This window comes from Rhinoraja longicauda, chromosome 1, assembly GCF_053455715.1.
Source record: "Rhinoraja longicauda isolate Sanriku21f chromosome 1, sRhiLon1.1, whole genome shotgun sequence".
NCBI lineage: Eukaryota > Metazoa > Chordata > Chondrichthyes > Rajiformes > Arhynchobatidae > Rhinoraja > Rhinoraja longicauda.
Window position 1 is genome coordinate 29,537,000 of NC_135953.1, and position 12,389 is coordinate 29,549,388.

Below are 12,389 nucleotides of genomic sequence, written 5' to 3' on the forward strand. Positions count from 1 at the left end.
GTTATTAACCTTTGCTTCAAATACACTGAACTACATACTTTTTCATTTACTCTGTATCATCACCGTTGAAGTAAAGCATCATCACCATTCTCTTCTCCCTGGAGTTCAAAGCAGCAGTATTTTTCATATCTGTGAGACATTCCTTCTGATTAAAATCCATTAGCTTTTAAAAGATTTGTACCCCATACTATTAACTGCTGATTAACCTCCACACTCACTTGTTCTAACATGAAACCTTAAAATATAAAACTAGATGTCTGGCGACAATCACAAGTCGGTAGAAGCTTGGCAGAACCCTGAATTAACATAAAGGAAATCCAAAACTTTATAATGCAATCAATGTTATGTTCAAACAAAATCATCACATTTTATATAGAATTCAGTTCATAGTATCTCAGAAAGTGAGTACGACATCGAATAAAATTAAAAACAAAATCATTGCAAAAGTTCAGCACATCAAGCAGTATCAGTGCCCAGAACAAACAAGTGATTTTTTAAAGTGTGAACTCGTCATTTGAACCAGAACAACATTATTCTTTTGTCATCCAGAATGTCATAGAGTTATAGAGCCTGCGAGCCACACAGCATGGGAACAGGCCCTTCGGCCCACTTTGTTATGCAGTCATAACAAAGTGGCCCATTCCGGGCTAGACCCATTTAGGTCCATATTGTCCGGCTGCTATACATTTGAACTGTATCTGAGATGCTTATCTAAGATGTATCTAAATGCTTATGTATACTGAACGGTATACAAAAATGAATTTCTCTGTATCTTGGTACATGTGACAAATAAAGTACCATATCATACACTTCCTTTGCATATATCTGTCACAGTGGTTTTTGAAGGCCATAATTGTATCAGCTGCTATAGCTTTCTTAGGCTCATTTCAGATTCAGACAAACTTTTCAGTGAAATGGTTTCTACTGAGCTCACTTTTAAATCGCTCCCTTCTCACCTAATGCCTATGCCCTCTAGTTTTGTAAACCTCTATCCTAGAACACTCACTTTATCTATGCCCTTCAAGATTTCAAGATCAATAAGGTCAATCACCCCTCAGCCTCCTACACTCCAAAAAGAAAGTCCTAGCCTATCCAGCTTCTCCCATAGCAGAAGCCCACAAGTCCAGGTAACATCCTGGTGAATCTCTTCTACAACATTTGGAGATTAAAATCATCCTTCACATTGCTGGATTAACAGAACAATAAACAGTACTCCAAGTGTGGTCTCACCAACAAATTGCACAAGTTCATCATGACTCCCCAACTTTTGTAGTCAATATCCTTTCCAATGAAAGCAAGCATGTCAGATGCCTTATTCACCATCCTGTCCACCTGACTCGTCACTTTCAGGGAACCATGCACCTGTATTCCCAAATCTCTCTTTTCTGTAATGCTCTCCAGGGTTTTACCATTTACTGTGTAAATCCTGCCCTGGTTTGATGTTAATACTTGTATGGGTAAAAATCCATCCAACATTCTTGGCCCACATTTGCAACTGATCTAAATCCTGTTGTAAACTTAGTTATCCTTTCTCGCTGTCCACTGTACCATTAATGTTGGTGTCGTCTGCAAATTTACTCACAATGTTAACCACATTGTTATTCAAATTACCAATGGAAAAAACAAATTAAAATTTGCCCAGAACCGATCCCTACAGTACTCTACTGGTGACAGGCCTCCAATCAGAAAAACAACTCTCCACAACTACCCTTTGACACCTTCCTTCATACTTGTTTTGAATCACATTGGCTAGCTCACCTTGGATCCATGTGATTTAACCTTCAAGACTTTCAAAGTCCTTATTAAAGTCCATTTAGACAAATTCCACTGCCTTACCCTCATCAATCCTCTTGGTGACTTCTTCAAAACCCTCAATCAATTTGTGAGACACAAGTTAGCATGCACAAAGCCACGCTGATTATCTCTAATCAGTCCAGGCCTATCCAAATGCTGGTAGTCCCACCCCTAAGAATCCTCTCCAACACCTTTTCTTCCACTGATGCCAGGCTCACCAACCCATCATTGCCTGGCTCATTCTTGCTGCCCTTCTAAATAGCGGTACAACTTTAGCCAACCTCCAGTTTTCTAGAACTTAATTTATGGCTAAAGATGAGGCAAATATCTTTGCGAGGGTCTCCCAATTTTTTTATCCTAGAATCCCTCAAGGTCCGAGGATGAATGAGGTCATTCCCTGGGGATTGATCTACTTCAATGCACTTTAAAGCAAGGATGTAATGTTGAGGCTTTATACAGTACTAGTCAGACCACATTTGGAATATTGTGAGCAGTTATGGGCCCCATATCTGAGGAAAGAAGTGCTGGCATTAGAGAGAGTCCAGAGGAGGTTTATGAAAATGTTCCCGGGGATGATTAGGTTAATGTTTGAGCAGCATTTGATGGCTCTGGGCATGTACCCGCTAGAGATTAGAAGGGTGATTGGGGATCCCATTGAAAGCTATGGTGTAAGGAAAGGCCTCAATAGAGTGGAAATGGAAAGGATGTTTCCATGAGTGGGAGAGTCTAGGACCAGAGGACACAGCCTCACGTTAAAAGGATGTACCTTTAGAATGGAGATGAGCAGGAATTTATTTAGCCAGTGTGGTGAATTTGAGGATTTTTTTTGCCACGGTGGAGGACAAGTCATTGGATATTCTTAAAAAGGAGATTGGTAGGATCTTGATTAGTGAGGGTGTCAAAGGTTACAGGGAGAAGGCAGGAGAATGAAGTTGAGAGGGAAAAATAGATCAGCCATTCTCAAATGGTGAAGTAGATTTAATGGATCGAACGACCTAATTTTGCTCCTATCTTATGATCTTAAAAGCACCAATATTCTTTGGTAATTCATATATGATCGAACATACCTAACATATGTGATCTAACATATCACCTGCCCTGTCAGTCTCGGGTGTGTCTGTACCAACAGTCACTTTTGTAGACGTAAGATACCCCTTCCTGAGGGTGAATCCATGGAAAGCGATTGGCCCTATTGTGTCCCCGATCATTGATTCCATTTACATTTCAAGCTTCCTGAGGAATACAACCACCATAGTCAAAGACCTTTCTCAATCCTGTGATTCATTCTTCTCCCGGCTCCCGTCAGGCAGAAGATACAGAGGCCTGAAAGCATGCACCAACACAACAGCTTTTCATCCCCTGTTATCAGGCTTCAAATGTGAGCATAGAGTCCAATCTCATTTACCTCATGACGAACATTGGACTTTGTCTTTGCAATTATTGTGCTAAAATGCTGAGAACTATATTTTGTACTCGGTATCTTTCACTTCGCTCTATGCATTGTACTTGAGATTGGCTTGATTGCATTTATGTATAGTATTATCTGATTAGATTGGGAAGCATGCAAAACAAAGTTTCTCATTGTACCTTGGCACATGCGACAATAATAAAACAACATCTAAACTAAACCACTTCAGATACTCATGGAGAGATTCGCTTGATCCCAACTGCCAAAATCAGAATATGCCTCCCTGTTTTCCTGACAAGAGCCTCAACATCTCAGTTGATAACACTCACAAGATCTCACGCCAATTTGCAGTGCACTAAATGCATCTTCTATATGCAATATCTTAAAGTGCATCACAAAAATCAATTTCAGAAAAAATGCAAATGCTAAATGGTAAAATGAGAGTCAATTTTGTCTTATTGTTTTTACTTTAAAAATTATACAGAACACCGTTCATAAGCTATCAGCTAGATTGTTCTTTAATTATCATTTGAAATGAGACCTATTAGACAAGTGCTTTGACTAATATTTCTCACTTAATATAATTTCACTATGTAAGGAAGGAGAGAATATAAAAACAGGAAAATGTAATATTGAAAATGAATGAAGATCATGAAGGTGAAAAGATAAATGAGCCTTTGAAGTGTTTTGTTTCTTGGTCTAATTCATTTCTCCACCTCAGCCAAAATTCACACAAACCATGAAATATTTCCAAGCCAATTTTTTAATTTCAAAAATAAACTTTATTCATAATAAAACATATGACAAAACAAAAACCATGCTAAAACATTTCATACATTCTCAGTGTTGATACATTCAATAGTGTCATACTCGGTAGTGTTCGCACCTATCTTTAAACAATTAAACCCCATTGCCACTCATGTGGCCCCTTGGGGTGATATACCTTCTGGGTGGCACAGAGGCACAGTGGTAGAGTTGCTGTCTTACAGAGCCAGAGACCCAGGTTCGATTCTGGCTACGGGTTCTGTCTGTACGGAGCTTGTACGTTCTCCCTGTGATTGCGTCGGTTTTCTCCGAGTGCTCCGGTTTCCTCCCACATTCTAAAGACGTGCATGTTTGTAGATTAATTGGCGTTTGTAAATTGTCCCTAGTGTGTCGGACTAGAACTGGTGTGCGGGGGATCGCTGGTCGGTGCAGACTTGGTGGGCTGGAGGGGCTGTTTCCATGCTTGTTCTCTAAACTTTCCCTTGCTTGAGGGGTGTTCCCACTGGACTCTGACCCTCAATGTCTGGCAGTGGAAGGACCCTAGACTATGGAGCATTTGCATTGGCTTCACTAAGCTTCAATGCATCCCTCAGCACATACTTCTGCAGTTTGTAATAAGCCAGTCAGTGACATTCCCTGACAGATATCTTGCTGTGCTGGGAGATCACTCTGGCCAACACCTTGAGCATCATTAACAGCAACAACCAGCCAATAACAATTCTAGGAAGGGACGGCTGTCATCTCCCTGTTGGCCTTCTGTTCAAAGTGAGTTTAGAAAGCATTAAGTTCATCAGGTAGGGTCACACTATCACCAGTGATGTTGCCTGACTTCGCTTTGCGGCCAGTTGTAGTATTCTTGTGAACACTGTGGATACTACTACAACACAAGATGCTCATGAAGGTACTCTCCTCAAATTGTCAACACAGTTCTTTAATTTCCTGTATTGATGATATTCAAAAATCACCTTCAGTAAGATTATGAAATATTCCATAGAGAAGATGTCTCCATTGCACTGGAGACAGGAGTGCAGCCATAAATGTCAGGTAATCACTAATATGTTTTCAAGAAGCATATTGTGATTTTTTTTTGTGACATTGTGATTTTTTTTAAATCCAGGTAATGAGGAAAGTGTTAATATTATACAGTAGTTGAGGTGAATAACACAGATGCATTCAAGAAGAAGCTAGATAGACCCATGAATGGGAATGAAATAGAAGTATATTTGTAGGTCTACTTAAAGAATGATGGGATGAGGTTCAAAGAAGCGTAGAAACACTAACAGGGGTTAGTTGGATTAAATGGCCTGTTCTGCAACATGTAACATTATACCTTCACCAACAAGGAATATTATTTACCAACCCTTCTAAAATATTTGACAGTGTGGGAAATTGCTCTTTTCAGCTGCAGTAGCAGTACATTTCATTTGAGTTATAAAAGTGCGATGAACTCGATTAAATTCAAGTACATATCAGGGCGTTTCTCACACTCCATTCTATTAATTACAGACCCAGGACATCTTGTACAGATTTTTAGCGTTTATTCACCCTGTACCATTTCCATTTGAAACTGTTATTCATCCTTCATGTTCTTTGGGATACAAATCTTGCATAACTAATGCTTAGTATGACAAAGATTCCTTGCCCATGCATGTATTAACTAAAAACGAAGGCAAGGGAAACCACTATTTCATATTATTTTCATATTTCAGATACAGCGCGGAAACAGGCCTTTTCGGCCCACCAAGTCTGCACCGCCCAGCGATCCCCGCACATTAACACTATCCTACACACACTAGGGACAATTTTAACATTTACCCAGTCAATTAACCTACATACCTGTACGTCTTTGGAGTGTGGGAGGAAACCGAAGATCTCGGAGAAAACCCACGCAGGTCACGGGGAGAACGTACAAACTCGTTACAGTACAGCACCAGTAGTCAGGATCGAACCTGAGTCTCCGGCGCTGCATTCGCTGTAAGGCAGCAACTCTACCGCTGCGCCACCGTGTATATACAACAAAATATTATGTGAAGCAGAGAATGTGAACAAGGAAATGAAACTTTCCTAAGTCAACTTTGCCCTTATGTAGATACAGTCATCAATCAGCTGGTGGCACTGAGTTTGGGAATTTCCTGAACAAATGCTTTTGGGGGGGAAATTTCCATCCATTTGCTTTGACACAGCAACCAAACACAAATACAACAGATTCTGACAAATAAATACAGATTTCTAAAAGTAGGTAACAATTTTTAAGTGATATTATGCGATTGACTTAAACATACTCCTTTTTTTTTTTTTTAAATATTTTATTTAAGTTTTAACAGAACCCATACGTTATACATTTTACATTCCTTAGTAAACAATAGTCACTGACCTATAACTTTGATTATACACGTATTGTTCTGTATTTTCTCCCCTCCCCCCCACCCCCCCCCCCCCCAACCCCCACCCCCCAGTTCAAAAGAAGGAAAAAGAAAAAGCAGAAGAAGTGAGGTAGATTTTCAAAGTCTACAGAGAGACTTGGGCCTTTTGGAAGGGTGGGCTGAAAGATGGCAGATGGAGTTTAATGCTGATAAGTGTGAGGTGCTGCATTTTGGTAGGACAAATCAAAATAGGACGTACAGGGTAAATGGTAGGGAATTGAGGAATGCAGTGGAACAGAGGGATCTGGGAATAACTGTGCATTGTTCCCTGAAGGTGGAATCTCATGTGGATAGGGTGGTGAAGAAGGCGTTTGGTATGCTTGCCTTTATAAATCAGAGCATCGAGTATAGAAGTTGGGATGTAATGTTGAAATTGTACAGGGCATTGGTGAGGCCGAATCTGGAGTATGGTGTGCAGTTCTGGTCGCCAAATTATAGGAAGGATGTCGACAAAATGGAGAGGGTACAGAGGAGATTTACTAGAATGTTGCCTGGGTTTCAGCACTTAGGCTACAGAGAGAGGTTGAACAGGTTGGGTCTTTATTCTTTGGAGCGTAGAAGGTTGAGGGGGGACTTGATAGAGGTTTTTAAAATTTTGAGAGGGACGGGCAGAGTTGACGTGGGTAGGCTTTTCCCTTTGAGAGTGGGGAAGATTCCAACAAGGGGACATAGCTTCAGAATTGAGGGACAAAGGTTTAGGGGTAACATGAGGGGGAACTTCTTTACTCAGAGGGTTGTGGCTGTATGGAATGGGCTTCCGGTGGAAGTGGTGGAGGCTAGCTCGATTTTATTATTCAAGAGTAAATTGGATAGGTATATGGATAAGAGGGGATTAGAGGGTTATGGTCTGAGTGCAGGTAGATGAGACTAGGTCAGGGAGAATGGTCGGCATGGACTGGTAGGGCCGGACAGGCCTGTTTCCATGCTGTAGTTGTTATATGTTAAGAAAGAAAGAAAAAGAAAAACCTGGAGTCCCGAGGGAGTCACTTCCGAGTAATTTCTTTTTAAATTCTTGTTAGGTATCAAAGCAATCCTGAATTTAACTACTTCCTATTCTTAATCCTAGCTTTGCCATGAATGGGTTCCACACCTTCAAAAAGAAGTCATATCTATTTCTCAGATTATACGTTGCTTTTTCTAATGGGATACAACTCCACATTTCTGCATGCCATCTTTCAAATCTTACCTCATTTTGTTCTTTCCATGTGACCGCAACACATTTTTTTGCTACTGCTAATGATATTTTGAGAAATCTTTCCTGATGTTTATCCAAACTTAGCTTTAGTATTATTCCTTTTGTATCTCCTAGCAAAATCAACCTTGAATCCATTGGTATGATCTTATTCATCAATTGATCTAAAAACATACTCCTTCTAACAGATTATTTGAGCAGCACAGTGCCAAACATTTCTAGAGCTGAATGACCACTATTCAGAACAAAATACTTTTCTCGTAGGCTCCTAAAATGGATTCCTTCTCAGGACGCACGGCTTGTGAGAGGAATTGAGGGTTCTGGAAAATAGACAGAAAAATTGACCAAATGCCAAGGTTTAGCTGTGGCCTTGTCACACAGTGGAGCAGCTGATGCATTTCCTCCAGGTTTGTTATTTTGCTCCAGATTTCTGCAACTCCAAGGTATTCTCCCCTGATTTTTGTATTTTTCAATGCTTTTGCTTGTTCTCAGTTGACGTACGCCACATGGAGATTGGGTAGAATCTTTTGGCTGAATTTAATAACCTGGTTCCACAGTGCTCTGGAGGCCAGGCACTTGCTTCTTCATTGAGGAATAGCAATGACATTGACATGACTCTTGGCTAGTTTTATCTGTATCATCTTCCTGCCCAGTGTCATCTTCCTCCTCCTGTGCCAAGCATTATGGGAATCTGAAAGAATGGGTCTAATAGGTAAACAAGATGAATGGAAGGCTGAGCTCTTTAGAAAGCTGCCAGATCCACAGAGCAGGTGCTCAGCCAGAAACACGGCACTACTAAAATGGCTGATTACTTCAGCAGCATCCAAATCAAGAGTTCAACCAGTCTCCATGTCCTATTGAAATAAATGAAGGGGTTAAAGGTAGCAAAGGCCGTTTTAGTGGTTTGCTGTGCATTAGGCCAGCCCCAAAGAGAAAATTGACAGAAAATCACAATAAAACTGTGTGGATGATGAAAATTTGAAACAAAAACAGAAAATAATGGAAGACCCAATAGTCAGGCAGCATCTACATATAGAGAACCTTTTGAAGTTCTAGGATGTAGGGATGCTTTACATCAAAATGTCTTCATGCTAAATTCGGAACTGTTTCTTTTTCAATGGATGCTAAATGCATGTTGTTTCCAGCATTTTCTGTTCTTGTTTTGTTTAAGGAAAAAGTTGTATATTATTTTGGAGTTATGTAATAGGAATTCTATGTTGAACAGCTATAAATTTGGACTAGATACCCTTGAATTGAATTGAATACTTTATTGTCACATGTGACAAGTCACAGTGAAATTCGTTGCTTGCATTCCTTGCCAAGGTATGCAAATAGTCATCCATAAAGGGGGCTTACAAAGTTACAAATCCCCTCCCCCGCACCAGTTCTCCCTTTGTTCATCCCACCCTATCCCCCCCTCCCTCATGCCCCCACCCCCCCCCCCCCCCCACCCCCATGCCGGGTCCTCCATTGTCCATTGTTCATTGTTCTTTATGGGGGTCTCCCCACTCCGGGTCCCCGTTGCTCTTCCCCCTCCCTGACGACGGTCCCCCCATGCCAGGTCCTCCTTTATTCCTTCCCTCGGCAGCAGCGACCTCTCCACTAACACTGCCGGGTCCGCTCCGGACGCCTTCGTGGCGTCGACCCAGGTCACACGGGCTGACTGCGGGCTCCGTCGACCCGTGAGGCTCCACCGCCGGTGCCAGAACACTTGATAAAACAAGTGATGATATCGATTTTATAGTTTTCCAGCATGGTGTGCACTCGAAGGATTTACATTCATACATGCAGCTTTAAATGCTTTTTGTCATCTTTATCCCATTTATGCCAGGCAAAACAATGGTGAGATGTAAAATGGATATTTTTGGAGAGATCATGAAGCCAAGATTCTATGATAAATGCTGGGAGAATATTTCTTTGAATTAAAGAATCTAAGGCAAGGAGACATGGTAAAGGAAAGTAAAGGATAGGCCATTTAAGACTTAAATGAGGAGAATTTGTTTCAGACATTGGGTGGAGAATCTTTTAACTTCTCTACACCGGAACACTAACCTAGCATTCCAGGAACCACACATCTCCTTTAAATCTTCCTCCTCTCTCCATAATGCCATGCCCTCTAAAGTTTTACATTTCTACCCTGGGAGAAAGATTCTGACAATCTCCTATCTGTGCCTCTCATAATTTTATAAACTTCTGTCAGGTTTTGTGTGCAGTTTTGATCGCCCCACTACAGAAAGGATGTAGGACTTTGGTGAGCAGACAGAAAAGGTTCACTAGAATGCCGACTGGATCAGAGGGTATTAGCTATAAGGTGAGGTTGGACAAACGTTGACTGTTTACTCAGTTTGCAGACAACACCAAAAATGGTGGAGTTGCGAACTGTGAGGAAGGCTGTCAAAAGTTGCAGCAGCATATAGACCAGCTACAGAAAGGCAGTGAAATTATGGAGTTAAATCTGAGCAAGTGTGAGGTGTTGCACTTTGGGAGGTCAAATGTAAGGGGTAGCTATACCATTAATGGCAAGACCCTTGACAGCATTGATAAACAGAGTTATCTTGGGGTCCAATTCCATAACTTACCGAAGATGGCAATACAAGTAGATAGAGTGCTAAATAAGGTGTATGATGTGCTTGTCTTCATTGGTTGAGGCATTAAGTACAGCTTTATATGACTTTGGTTAGACCACATTTGGAGGAATGTGTACAATTCAGGTCATCCCATTACTGGAAGGACGTGGAGTCTTTGAAGAGCTGTAGAAAATGTTTACCAGAAAGCTGCCTGGATTTAGGGTACCAGCAACAAGGAAAGGTTGGACAAACTTAGGATTGTTGTTCTGGAGCATGGGAAATAGAGGATCGACCTGAGAGATGTGTGTACAATTATGAGAGGCACAAACAGGGTAGACTGAACCTTTTTCCCCAGGGTGGAAACATCTTTGTTCCAAGACTTTGGGGCACAGCTTTAATGTGAGAGGGACAATGTTTAAACGAAACCTGCAAGACTAGTTTTTTACAAAGAGAGTAATGGGTGCCTGGAACATGGTGCTGCAGATAGTGGTGGAGACAGATACAGTTCTGGCATTTAAGAGGCTTTGGATGGGTACATGGATATGCAGAGAATGGAGAGATATTAATTATGTGGCCAAATGTGACATGGAAAATGTAGCCATCGGGCCTGTTCCTCTGCTGTACTGTTCTATGTTCTATAACTCATGCACTGGGGAGAGAGGGGTAAATATTATACTTGTGCATATCATGCACAAAATGCTGGTCAGAACTCCAGTTGAGCAGTGTGAACAGTTCTGGGCATCACCCCTCTGTAGACTATATTGCTCTAGGAAGTTGTGCAGCATGGATTTACTCAGATGATATCTGCCCAACAAGTGTTAACTTATGCGGAGAGTGTACACAGACTGTGAAAAGTGTACCACAATGTGGTGATTTGTTTGAATTTCTCAAGATACTTGGGAATGCTAATGTCGATATAAGGATGCTGAAACTCTGAGCTAAACACAAAATGTTGGAGTAACTCAACGGGTCAGGTAGCATCTGTGGAGATAAAGGATAGGCGATGTTTTGGGTCAGGACTCTTCTTCAGACTTATTAATAGTGCTCTGGCTGAGTTCATTATACATTCTCTGGCTATAACGGTGTCCCTGCTGTCTTTGAGCTTCAGACTTACGTTTTTCCCTGATGTGGACACCAGGGGGCTAAAAATCCATTTATAGCACTAGGGAAGAAAGGGCATTTTAGCTGTGAAAATGAATTTACCCCACGAAAGAGCAATTTAATTCATAGTTCTGAGTACACTTTGACGTCTTCTGGGGAAATAGTACCCTCAAAATCTGGCAGGATTTTTGTTCACCCTCACATATATAATCTAGCCTACAATTTTCACAACCCACATCGAAAATAATACAAGATGTAAAATTCATCTTCTGTGAGATTTTCAACCTTATTCACATACGGTATAATCTTGTTTTACGGATTCATTTCCCTTATTTAAAGGGTTATCATACAAATTACATCCTTTATTCTCATTGATATTTATAACCTACAATGACTTCAAATACAATCTTCAACAACATCATGTCACTCTCACTTTCATAGTCTCAGGATCGTTTCGCAAGTTATTATTGCAGATCACTTGTACATCTCACACTGAATGGTGTTTCCAGTGTGGCACCACACAGGGAAACCCACTGTTCTGTGAATTTTATGTGACTTGGGGCAGCAAAATGGTGCTAGTGGAATAACTGCCTCACAGTTCCAGTGACCCAGGTCAAATCCTACCTTCAGTGCTGTGGAGTTTGAGATTTTTTTCCTGTGATTATGCGGGTTTATTCTGGATGCTCTAGTTTCCTCCCACCTCCCAAAAACGTGCTTGTTATTAGGTTAATTGGCACTATGAATTGCCATGTGTGTGGATGAATGGTGGAATCTGGGGCTGGTAAGGATGGCAGGGGGAGTTGATGGGAATGTGGTGAGAATAAAAAGAGTTCGGATAGGATTTGTACAGAAATGGGTACTTGATGAATGACACTGCCTCAGTGGGCCAGGATAAGTGATTCCATGTTATATCTCTCCGTGATTGTCCTAAAACCGTTAGAGTTGCGAAAAATGCTGTTTAAATGACAAACAATTGGCATGGATCAATTTCTAGATCTCATTGTCTTTTGATCTTGTACTCCATATTGTTTTTCTGTATTCTTTTGTCCTCAGAGTCTAACTGTGATTTCTTTAATTCTATGCTGCCTGCAACACACTCTACCACCATATCATAAGCATTAACCTGTGGATGCCATATC